Genomic DNA, 12385 nt, shown 5'->3' on the forward strand with positions numbered 1-12385 from the left:
TCCCTAACCTGTTCTTCTCCCACCTATCCCCTCCTCCCATCTCAAGCACGGCCCCCATCTCCTACCTACTGACCTAATCCCGCCACCTTGACCTGCCTGTCCTCCCTGGACTGACCTATATCCTCCCTACCTCCCCACCTGTACTCACCTTTACTGACTCCATCCCTGCCTCTTTGACTGGTCTGTCTCCTCTCCACCTATCTTCTCTATCCATCTTCTATCTGCCTCCCCCTCTCTCCCTATTTATTCCAGACCCCTCACCTCATCCCCCTCTCTGATGAAGGGTCTAGGCCCGAGACGTCAGCTTTTGTGCTCCTGAGATGCTGCTTGGCCTGCTGTGTTCATCCAGCTTCATACTTTATTATCTTGGATTCTCCAGCATCTGCAGTTCCCATTATCTCTTATTAAGGAGGAACAGCTTCGCCTTTTTCATCACCCAACCCATAGAGAAGAGGAAACAACCCAGTTTTCCCATACAGCCCTGCAGTTACATCAAAACAAGACCCTTCAGCAAGCACTGCTGATGTACTGGAGACCAGCAGAGGAAAAGAAGGCATGTCTACCTTGCACCTCTATCTTGTCATAGACTTTCCAAACACACCTATCACCATAGATGAATCAAGTCAAAGACTTCGGAAGAGTTGGAAGATAGCAGACAAAAACATACATCAACAATTGTAAAAGTAACGTAGGTAATTCATTTGAGAATGTGTATTAAAGTTAATCAATGCTTATAATGGGCATGAAAAGATGCTGAGGGAGGTGTATTGTTGTCAAGGTTTTAGGACCCTAGCTGTGATGTCATGGACAATACATTGTGGAGCCGGAGGAACACGGCAGGTCAGGCATCATCAGAGGAGCAAGAAAGTCAAGGAACAAAAACAAAATTGCGAGAAGAATTCAGCAGGTCTGGCACCATTTGTGAAGAAAACAATCAGAGTTAATGTTTTGGGCCTGGTGGCCCTTCCTCAGAACCTTCCTTCTGAGGAAGGTTCACCAGACCCAAAACATTAACTCGGATTTTTTTTCACAGATGGTGCCAGACCTGCTGAACTCTTCCAGCAATTTTGTTTTTGTTCCTGATTTACAGCATCCACAGTTTTTTCGGTTTTTATTAAGAAAGTTGGGGTTTTGGGTCAGGACCCTTCATCAGGGCTGCTGTGTTCCCCCAACTCTGCACTGTATCACTGTGTGACTTCCAGCATTGCAGTTCTTGCTATTTCCTGTCATGGAGCTGTTTCTCTCTGGTCATAGAAAGCACAGTGTGGACAGAGTTAGAGGGGACAAAGAGAAATGCATGGAATGTGAGGCAGAAAAATGAAGTCCAATCAGATGAATGTTGGAAATATGAGTGGTGCAGCATGTGGAGTAGACTGACTAGCATTAGGTGGCAGAGTTTATGACATAGTCTGTCAATCATGTGATGGGAAAATTAGATCTTAGTACATTTCTGATCTCCATATTTTGCAGCATTTAATCTTTATTTGAAATAAACAGTGTTATAAAGAAATCTAAACCTAAAGACAGGTTTTGACTTTGTCTTCTCCTTTACCAGTCTGCCTTGAACACAAGCTCAGACATGTAGACATAAAGCCACATGACAAATGTCTGTGCATTTCTCCCACTCTCACTGTTCTAACTGCTATTATGGTTTTATTCTTTGGCACAGTCCTTTAAATCTTCAAAAAATGCATTTCATCTGTACTCTAACATCTCAGATTTGAAGATTTCTAAAAGCTGGAGGCTTGAGTAATATCATTCCCGTTTCCTCTAGTAAGCTTGGATGAGTGTCATCAGGTCAGCTGACTGACTTATGATAAGATAGGATTAGCTCTTGATTTCCAAGGATTTAATATTAATTACCAGCCACCAGTGGCAACTTGCCATCATGTCAATAGTAAAAACCACCAGAATTTTCTTCCTGATAACATCTCTGCTGCACTTCCATCTTGCCGTAATAATCAAGGGCACTTTAGTCACACTCTGCTGGCTAGCTTCAGAGATAAAGATTTACGAACATGACTATATCTATCCACTATCCTTTTGCTGACTTGTTTGACTGTACCAACAGTTGATGCAGCGTAATCTGGATCTCTGCCTATTCTTATTGTGCTACGTGGTAAAATACCCCTTTTAAGATTTTTCTTTATCCTTATTAGAATTCAAAGCATATGCAGAGCCTCCCTGTATTTGACTGCAGCTTTGTGCCAATTTAAAAGCACTAGCACCCTACTCTGCTTCTGTCAATGCATCTCTTCCTCACCAATGTACCGTGACTCACCATACCCTCAAGGTGAGCTTTGGAAACCCCCCCCCACCCCCCCCACCCCGTTTAATTGACATTGGCCTTGGTGAAGAACGGATAAGAAAAATGCAGAGCAAAGGGATAAGTTTCTGGGAATCTGCCAGGAGGTTGCCGTGTGAGCTCTACTTTGAAAGAGAAAGATCAAACTCCGGAGTACGGGCTCTGGGAGACTTCCTGCAGTGGAACTGCCATGAGCACCGACTCTGTGTGATATTTGTGTGAACATGTGGGAGTGAGTGAGCACATGGGATCGTACAAATCCTGAGCTTGAGGGATGACCAAAGCACAATTTGTCATGTTACTTTTATGCTCTTATACGCAAGGTCTTCCTTTTCCAATTTAGTCATTTATCAGCTCTTCACTCGTTTGGGTCTTTTTGGTGACAACTTCCCAAATGTAACTGTCAGGTTTTCATTTGGAAATAAAGATATTGAAAGATTGTTTTGGTGGACGAATTTATCAAAGCTATAAAGACTAATGTGAAGGAGTCTGAAGATAGTGCCTGAAGGTCCTGTCTAAAAATCAAAGCTGTTAGGAGATGTCAGTGATGACTAATGCTCCCACAGCAACCACCAGAGAAAGCATTTTCAGCATCTGGCTATTTAATTGAAACTGCTTGTACCGTGATCAGAGAGAAAACAATATATAATAAAAAGAACTGATGTGCACCATAACCAACAAGTGTTTACAGTCACTAAATTAATTTCCGTTGTAATGCAATCTTTTGAAATACAGAAGGCATAACACACTCCACATTCCTGGGGCATGTTGTTCACTATAAAAGGTGCAGTTTATTGGTGCAGAACTGCAGATTAGCCCTAAACTCACCAGTGTCGTGCCATTTGTTTGTGGTCTCTTCCTCTAAGGCAAATAATTCATCCTCCAGTGAGCCCTATAGAGACAATCAGGAAATAGATGGAATTTTTAAAAAGAGGGAACTGTGTTTGCTGTTAAGATTGTAGGAGATACTCTAGCGATGCAATGTGTTGCAGGATAACCAGCAGTTTCAATATAACGGGGGCTGGTTTAGTAAGGTAAGTGCCACATCTATACAGCCTGTTCTCAACACCATCTTGGCAATGGGGTTGGCATGGGCATTGAGAGAATGTGCTGGAAATGTGAAGAATGAGCAGGTTAGGCTGCCAGTCAGTGTGCAATGCTGATTTTACACCAAAGCTGCTATTCTCCAGTGCTCCAGTTCAGAACTAACCTTGCACGACTGAACATGCATACCACAGCAGGAAGAGCCACCCGTCCACCACCAGCCCAACCCGAATCCAGTCACAGAATTATAGAATCCCTGCAGTGCGGAAGCGGACCATTTGGCCTTTCGAGACCATACTTGACCCATTGAAGAGCATCCCACTCAGACTCTCACCCTTATATTATCCCTGTACCCCTGCATTGCCCATGGCCTGCACATCCCTGGACACTTTGGACAATTTAGAATGGCCTAAGCTGCACTCCTTTAAAATGTGGGAGGAAACTGGTGCAGCCAGTGGCATGGGGAGAGTGTGTAAATGCCACACAGATAGTTGCCTAACTTTGGAATCAAACTGGGGTGCTTGGGTCAGCGGGCCTGTCCTGCCATTCAAAGGGATTGTTAGTGACTTGTAAAATTGTCACCAATTACTTTCTACTGGCACAGTTTTCACACTTGTGAAAGGTACAGGGTGTGATGCTGCATCCTCAGGCAAACTGTAGACTGTAACTGTAGGGGATTATGGGTCCAGCACTCACTCTCGGTCATGGGCGCGTTTGTAGCAGCCTCAACTTGGGCCACATCAGGAGAGGATGATGGGATAGAGGCAAAAAACAAGTAGTTAAGCTGGACAGAGAAAGAGGAGGAGAAGGGAGAATGGCGCTCACAGATGTGGCCTTATCCATCCCAAGGCTGCTGGGAGTCTTTCTATTCAACCAATCTGAGGCAATGTGGTGTGTTCAGTCACACCATTGTAGGTGCAGAGCAGATCTGATGGGCTGAATAGCCTTGTTTGCAGCTCTGTCGTAAGCTCTTATGGCTTAATGAAGTCACCTCTTAGAAACGTAGAAATAATACAAAACAAGAGGGGACCATTCGGCCCATCTTGTCCATGCTGACCCAAAGACACCCGGACACCCTTTCTAATCTCTTGAGCCATGTTATCTCACAACTGGGATTGTTTCAGATTATCAGCTGTTCCTCGCTTCAGCAGTGAGGTAAATGAAGCCCTTAAAATCATAAAAGGGATCTTTGTTCACTTGAACAGAGGACAGGACTTGGAGTTTGCCTGTGGCTACACCAGGTTTACAGGATTCCTCATAGTGTGAGTCATCATTCGCTGAGATGTAGGGCAAATCCCTTATAAAGGTATATTAATTATGTTGAACTGTCTAGTATTACATTCAGAAATGCTACTTACTAAAGGATAGTTGCACTTTCCCCGTGACCGCCTTCATATTTTTCCACCCTACCAATCGGGCATCTACTCAGTTTTGAACTTGGCTTTTCAAATGTACGGTAAAGCAAGGGAAAAGTGTAGCAACCTTGTAGTAGTTGGATCCAGGTGGATCTCATTGACGATGAGATCCTTGATTGGGTTGTTAATCTGGGCCAATCAGGGAGTCCTGGCTGGCAGATATAAACAGGGGATACCGAATCTCCTCAGTTCAAGAGGCTGACTCTGAGCAGGCTGGCCATAGGATGTGGAGTTGAACTTGCAGTTGATGGTGGTCCTAAGTAGCCCTTGCCCTTGCCCTTGCCCTTGCCCTTGCCCTTGCCCTTGCCCTTGCCCTTGCCCTTGCCCTTGCCCTTGCCCTTGCCCTTGCCCGAAGCCCCTGATAACCCCAAAGTCAGAAAAAGCCAGTGCTTAGGTTAGAAGGTGTATGCATGTAATTCCCAGCTGTAGGAATCACTAGGTTAACTCTCCATTCCTCGGGAAGAAAATGTTTCACATTTACCTTTGGCCTGGATTCTCCCCTTAGGTTTTTACATAAGGGCTTTTAGTAGTTTCACAAATGTGTACCCATCTGAAGTTGTGCTGTGCTATCTTTTTGCTTCCTGTAAAGGCAATATGCAGTTTGAGAGCTCTAATGCAAGATGGGATGACTGTGGGCATGGTGACTGGTTGGCTCTAGAGAACTGCAGCCTCAAACCTTATCTCTCTGTCGAGTATTCAGCACATTTTTGGCACTTTGGGTGGAACCATAGCACTTCATCCATTGGAAAAAAATATTGTGATATATCTTAACACTTACATAGCAGTGACCAATGTAATGCTCAATTTATCTTTAAAGTCTGTAGAATTGATTGCTGCAGCAAAAAAATGATACAATACGACATCTAAGGGTGTCATTTGAAGGTGTCAGAACATTTTATACTTTTGTTTCAGAATATTCCCACTCGGCAGCTTTCCAGAGTAGCCATGAGATCTCCAAGGAGGTGCATGATTTGAGCTCTAAATGTGTTAGAGGAAATAAAATTTTGCTATGCTCCTGCACCTTGCCAAAGTTACTTTGAAATAAGTACTTTGGGTGTTGAAATAACTGCGCAGAGGTTGGTATCCTGTCACTAAGTCACCCTTTATTTACTTGTGCACACTACACTTGCTAAGGCCAGCCTGCTTGGAGTCAGCCCCCCTGAACTGAGGAGATTTTATATCTGTCAGCCAGGGCTCCCTGATTGCCCCAGGTTAACAACCCAATCAAGGATCTCATTGTCAGTAAGACCCACCTGGATCCAACTACTACAAGGTTTCTACACTGTTCCCTTGCTTTACGGAACGTTTGAAGAGCCAAGTTCAAAACTGAGTAGATGTCTGATTGGTAGGGTGGAAAATTGTGAAGGAGGTAATGGGGAAAATGCTACTGAGCTTGCACATGGAGATTTGAGCACAAGTGAAACTCTCCATTCAAACCATTTACCATGGTTTCATTTGTAATATGTCGGGGCTGATTGGATGGGTAGCATTTTTATAATTTGTGTTTTTTTTACATTCTACAACGTGCCTGAAAATCAGTTTTTTTTTGTTGGTGGCTTTCTGTTGACAGTTGGTTTGACTCTGTGAGGACAGAATAATTTCACTTCCTTTGCCACTGTGTAATCATACTTCAAAGGAATTTATCTGTGGGCTGTCGAGCCCCATTTTCTAAGAGGTTCGCAGCTGACAAGCATTATCTGTGTTGGCTATGTCATCCAGGGACAGGCTGTCATTCATTTTGACATGCTCCTTTGTTTTACAGGTATAAGAGAAAAGGGAGCAGCATGCCTCTAAGGCATGCTTTGTACTCACAGAATCTGCTTTGATTGACAGCCCAGTGCTGCCTGAAGCTGAGGTATAACACCTTGCCTCAAGTTCACTGGTTTAACTCTCATTGTACACGTACAAAGGTTAACAACTGACTCCATCGCAGTTTACTCTCTCATGGCCAACCCTAAAATTATTCTTATCAGAAGTTACTTGAGGTCTGAGCCAAGGATGAGCCCAGACCAAAGCTATCTCTATTCAGTCCATGTCAAAAACTCTATTCAGCTCCTTCAAATCAGAAATGATGGGGTGATTCTACTCAGCATTCACCTCCTTTTAACTTTACAGGCTAACTTCCTGACCATTGAGGTGCCATTGAGGTTGTCAGTTTTATGAACACGGACACCTTTGGCCCATCTTTGGTGCATCAGCACATTCACTCCATGTACATTATATATGTGCAAAGAGATGTTTGCTAGTGAAACGAAGCTGCAGATTGCACATTCAGGCTTCATGTATTCTTCAAAGTCCTAATATTCATTAGGTATGGATTCTGCGCTTTCATTCATTAAACTGAATCCACCCGCTATCCCATTTACATTTTGCCTCTACAGAAGGTCGTGTGATGCCAGGGAATGCAGCTCATTTTTCGCACCCTCAGCACTGGACCATGTCTGGCTACCGGGTACCCCCCTCCTGTCTATGGAGCCTTCATGTCCCCTTTGACCATGCAGCACCCTAACTGTCCACATCAGCCTATTACCTCCATGAGGAAACCCACCACATTGAACCTTGCCTCTAACTGTCCTGCTGAGCCCCCACATTATACCTTAGAACATAGAAAAGTACAGCACAGCACAGGCCCTTTGGCCCACGATGTTGTGCTGTGGAATAATCCTAATCCAAAAACCTAACCTACAATCCCCTCAATTCACTGCTGTCCATGTGCATGTCCAGCAGTCGCTTAAATGTCACTAATGACTCCGCTTCCATGACTACCACTGGTAAACTATTCCATGCGCTCACAACTCTCTGGGTGAAGAACCTCCCTCTGATGTCTCCTCTATACCTTCCTCCTAACACCTTAAAACTATGACCCCTCGTGGCAGTCAATCCTGCCCTGGGGAAAAGTATCTGGCTATCAACTCTATCCATGCCTCTCATTACCTTGTACACCTCGATCAGGTCACCTCTCTTCCTCCTTCTCTCCAGAGAGAAAAATCCGAGCTCAGTCAACCTCTCCTCATAAGACAAGCCCTCCAGTCCAGGCAGCATCCTGGTAAACCTCCTTTGCACCCTCTCCAAAGCCTCCACATCTTTCCTATAATAGGGCGACCAGAACTGGACACAATATTCCAAGTGTGGTCTTACCAGGGTTTTGTAGAGCTGCAGCATAACCTCGCACCTCACAGCTCTTAAACTCAATCCCCCTGTTAATGAAAGCCAAAACACCATATGCTTTCTTAACAACCTTATCCACCTGGGTGGCAACTTTGAGGGAGCTATGCACTTGAACACCAAGATCCCACTGTTCCTCCACACTGGCGAGAATCCTGCCTTTAATCCTATATTCAGCATTTAAGTTCAACCTTCCAAAATGCATCACTTTGCATTTATCCAGGTTGAGCTCCATCTGCCATTTCTCAGCCCAGCTCTGCATTCTGTCAATGTCTCGCTGAAGCCTGCAATAGCCCTCGACACTATCAATGGCACCTCCAACCTTTGTGTCATCACCAAACATACTAACCCACCCCTCAACCTCCTCTTCCAAGTCATTTATAAAAACTACAAAGAGCAGAGGCCCAAGAACAGATCCCTACGAGACACCACTCAGCACTGACCTCCAGGCAGAATACTTACCATCTACAACCACTCTCTGCCTCCTGTCAGCCAACCAATTCTGAATCCAGACAGCCAAATCACCCTGTATCCCATACGTCCTGACTTTATGAATGAGCCTGCCGTGGGGAACCTTATCAAATGCCTTGCTGAAGTCCATGTACACCACATCCACTGCTCGACTCTTGTCAACTTGTCTCGTGACCTCCTCAAAGAACTCAATAAGATTTGTAAGGCATGACCTGCCCCTCACAAAGCCATGCTGACTCCCTTTAATCATGCCATGCTTTTCCAAATAGTCATAAATCCTATCCCTCAGAATTCTTTCCAAAACCTTGCTGACCACAGACATACGACTGACTGGTCTGTAATTTCCAGGGCTTTCCCTATTCCCTTTCCTGAAAAGAGGAACAACATTTGCCTCCCTCCAATCTTCCGGTACGACTCCCGTGGAGAGTGAGGAAGCAAAGATCTTTGCCAGCGGCTTAGCAACCTCTTGTCTCACTTCCCGGAGCAACCTAGGATAAATATGGTCTGGCCCTGAGGACTTATCAATCTTAATGTTTGCCAAAATTTCCAGCACATCAACTTCCTCAATCTTGATCTGTTCAAGCCTGTTTTCCTGCTCCTCAAAGTTCTCATTCACAACAAAGTCCCTTTCTTTAGTGAAAACCGAAGGAAAAAACTCATTTCGGGCTTCCCCTATCTGTTCAGACTCCACGCACAAGTTCCCTACGCTATCCCTGATCGGCCCTACCTTCTCCCTGATCATTCTCTTATTCCTCACGTATGAGTAAAATGCCTTCGGGTTCTCCCTAATCCTTCCTGCCAAGCCTTTTTTGTGCCCCCTCCTGGCCCTCCTCAGTCAACTTCTGATCTCCTTCCGAGCTAGCCTGTAATCCTCTGAAGCTGTGCTAGACCCTTGCTTCCTCCACCGTACGTAAGCTGCCTTTTTCTTTTTGACAAGAAGCACCTCTGTACCCGTCATCCAAGGTTCCTTAATCTTACCCCTTCTTACCTGCCTCAGAGGAACAAATTTATGCATCACTCGCAACAACTGCTGCTTAAACAGCCTCCACATGTCTGCTGTGCCCTTTCTGTGGAACAATTGCTCCAAATCTGTACTTCCCAACTCCTGTCTGATAGTGTCATAGTTTCCTTTACCCCAGTTAAATATCTTCCCCTGGTAACTGCACCTTAACATTGAGAAATCATGTAAATCAGAATGGTTGCCTTGGTGACTGCAGCTCATCATTGATTACAACCAGTTTAACGATAGCATGTTCCTCTACACTCCCTTTGCAGAGGCCAGATGATGTTCCTGCCATTTAACCATCATACCCTCTCCTGTAGCCTAACACACCCTCTGATGCTGTTTCACACACAGCCCTATACACTTTGAGATTTCCCCATCAACAGCCTTTTTCCCACCTCGACAATGTCTCTGCCTTCCCATGACCCAACTGACCCAGACTTTAACTTTTCTGGAGAAGGGTCTAGGCCCGAAGCATAAGCCTTCCTGCTCCTATGATGCTGCTTGGCCTGCTGTGTTCATCCAGCTTTATACCTTGTTATCTCTTTAACTGTCCCACCCCCTTTTGGCAGTGATACCTCCCCTGCCCTTAAGGGGCACCCATGCACCTCTTTAACAGTCAACAGATGGACCCCCTGGCCTGGAGAAGCCACAGCTCACTGACTGCATTCAATGAGTAGCCCCAAGGATGACTGAACAGATCCCAGTTGCAGCTCCATGGCCGATGATGCATGATTGCCCTGACCACTGCAACTGGCCCTCCAGGACAGTCTGCCTCTCTGACTACAATCGGACAGGTCCCCCTGACAGTCAGCAACAGGAGCTGGAAACAGGCTGTGAACATTTTCCTGACGGGTGTGAGAGAGTGAGTAAGAAGGAAGTGAGCAGCCCTAAAATACAATGAGGCCCAATCTGTGAGCTGTCTGTGCACTTGAACCTTTTCAATGCTAGTTGCTGGTGTGCCCTACAATTTAAGTTGACTTCCTAAGTGACCAGCAAGACATAGGAATGGGAGTAAGGCCATTTGGCCCAACAGGTCCACTCCGCCATTTAACCATGGTTGATGGGCATTTCAACTCCACTTCCCTGCACTCTCCCCGTAGCTCTTGATTTGTGTGTGTGTGTGTGTGCGCGCTTGTTGCCTATGAATCGTTATCAGGGCCGCTGGGTAGAAGGAAGCTGGTCTTGGTTAATGATGAGCTGCGGTCACCTCGGTAAGCATTCTGGTTTCCATGATTTCTCAATGTTTAGCTCGTTTGATAAAATGGGAATCTGAATGTCAATCAGTTGGGGCATTTGAATAGCAATTAACAAGCTACAAATGCCTTTGCTTCGCAACTAGCTGCTATCCAGAACAAAATTGGCCTCGGCAAAAGTGTGAAAGATGGTGAAAGATGCTTCCAAACTTGAGATAGGCCTTACTGGCTTTCTCACCAAATTCAGCATCAAATCCCATCAATGGCTCACATCACTCTGACCGTGTTGGATTCTTCTCATAGTTTGAGAATGTTGGTGTTTTAATTTTGCTGTGAAAATTAACCTTTTATTCTGTTTTATTTTGATTCTTTTACGATGACTCAGAAAGGCAATGGACGAAATGAAACAAAAGCACAATGTCATTTATTTTTTGAAAATATGTGTGAACGTTCCTGTGTCACTCGACAGACACAGCATTTTCAAATGAATGGTGTTTGCTTTAAAATGTTGTGAATTGAATTACAGCAGGTAATGAGGGCAAATGGAGTTCTGACATTGATTGCCATTTAGGACTGATGTATGGAAGGGTTGTTGCAATTGGACAAGGCATTGGAGACTGAAACTAGATTGTTGCATTAAGTTTTAGTCCACTTACTTGAGGAGGGGTACAATTGCATTGGAGGCAGTTCACAGAAATTAATCTAGAATTCACCAAATTAATTCAAGAGAGGAAAGGTTGTCTAATGAGGAGAGATTGAATAGTTTGTAAGTATACTCATGAGAATTTAGAAGACTGAGGGAAAATCCTATTAAGGTATGAAAGTTGCCGAAGGGAATTTAGAAAATAGACATGGAGAGGACGTTAGAGATAACAAAGTGTGAAGCTGGATGAACACAGCAGGCCAAGCAGCATCTTAGGAGCACAAAAACTGATGTTTCGGGCCTAGACCCTTCATCAGAAGGATCTGTCACCACCAATTCCTAAACCTTACATGGCCTTTGTGACCTTCCATATCTCAATGACTGCAATCAACTTGTATAGCTTTTCCTAGAGAGATAGATAATAGTATAAGGTTGGGGTAGAGGTTAGATAGACCTTAGGTTTCAGAAAGTTCGGCACAACATTGTGTGCTGTACAGTTCTATGTTCTATATACGTTCTATTCTGGAAGGTCACAAAGGCCTTGTAAGATTTAGGAATTGGTGGTGACATATCCCTCTGATGAAGGGTCTGGGCCTGAAACATCAGCTTTTCCATTCCTAAGATGCTGCTTGGCCAGCTGTGTTCATCCAGCTCTACACTTTGTTATCTTGAAGGGCTGAATGGCCTACTCTTGCTGCGAGTTCTTACATTTTTATGTTTGCTTGGTCTATCCAACTGTCAAAAGCAGACTTTCATTAAGGTCATGGAATGATCTGAGAATCTCCATCTCTGGATAACAGAACACATCATTAATTGGCACTTCTGAGCTTCTGATCAGTTCCAAGGAGTCAGCTTTGAAGTGACTCTGATTGTTTATTTAGTTCAGTGACTCTGAAATGTGTGAAAAGAACAGGGAGTTTCTATTGCTGTGATGAAAATGATTTGCTGACAGCTTTATGTGCATCAAAATGTGTTTCCGAGATCTCGCATTGGGGCATTTGTGGTATATGTTCCCCTGCATTATCGTATCACCATCGCCCTCATCTTTCAAGGTTGGTACCCAACCATATTATGTATACAGTACAGCAACTCACCATGCCTCCTACAACAGCATCTCCCCAAACCTGTGACTTCTATCACCCA

The sequence above is a fragment of the Stegostoma tigrinum genome, chromosome 23 (genome assembly GCF_030684315.1).
Source record: "Stegostoma tigrinum isolate sSteTig4 chromosome 23, sSteTig4.hap1, whole genome shotgun sequence".
NCBI classification, from domain to species: Eukaryota; Metazoa; Chordata; class Chondrichthyes; order Orectolobiformes; family Stegostomatidae; genus Stegostoma; species Stegostoma tigrinum.